The sequence below is a fragment of the Procambarus clarkii genome, chromosome 23, assembly GCF_040958095.1.
Source record: "Procambarus clarkii isolate CNS0578487 chromosome 23, FALCON_Pclarkii_2.0, whole genome shotgun sequence".
NCBI classification, from domain to species: Eukaryota; Metazoa; Arthropoda; class Malacostraca; order Decapoda; family Cambaridae; genus Procambarus; species Procambarus clarkii.
In genome coordinates, this window is record NC_091172.1 from 19845486 (window position 1) to 19846473 (window position 988).

Sequence of the window (988 nt, forward strand, 5' to 3'; positions counted from 1 at the left end):
GTTGGTTTGTTGCTGACTGGTAGGGGCAGTGGGATCAATACCCTCCCCCAACTCAACCACTCTTGGTTGGGGCGGTCAGACCAATACCCGCCCCCCCTATCAGCCAGCTAGTTGGTGGAGGGGGAGGAGGGGGCACTGTGCGACCCAATAAACTCCACTACTCAACCACTGTTAGTGTGGGGGGATGGGGGGGGGGGGGAGGCGGTGGTACCAGCACTCTTCCTCACCCAACTATTGTTATTGGGAGGATGAACGACCAAAACCCGCCCCTCAGGAGCAACTGTTTGTGTGGGATGCGAACAATGCCCTCATTTTACCTACACCTCTTCATTACACTACAGTTTTTAAAATGATACAACAATATGATTTTCATATGTCGTAATATTGTATTATATGAGAGTTGTGCGCGATGTGCATTGTTAATATTAATCCTTCATCCTCCTTATATGGTTTTATCATTAAATGGATAAGTTAATATAGATTTTTAGCCATTAATTTGGTGCATGCACACAGTTGATAAACTACCGTTTGAAATTATATGTAAAAATACTTTGTTCGGACTGGCTGCTTTGTTTCAGGCAGGTGTAACAAACTTTTATGTGTATATATAAAGACTGTTAGACCAAATAATTTTACGTTAGGTGTATGGCTATCATTATGTCACAGGTGTGAGAAGTATTAATTTCATGTCCGTACGTTCATAGCAGTGTTCTGTTACAGTTGGTGGAGAATACAGAAGTTGAGCCTTGGCTTCTTATTTCATAAACACTGCGTGTTGATTGTTACTGTCTGCTTTATGGGATTTATTTGTGGTATTCTGGTTTCCTTGTGTCCATTTGTTTCATTGTTGTGTCGCCGTCTATGCTTTTGTTGCCCCTGGGTGTGAGGTGAGGAAATCCTTTACACTGATGATCACATCTCAATCTACTCATTTCTCATATATATATATATATATATATATATATATATATATATATATATATATATA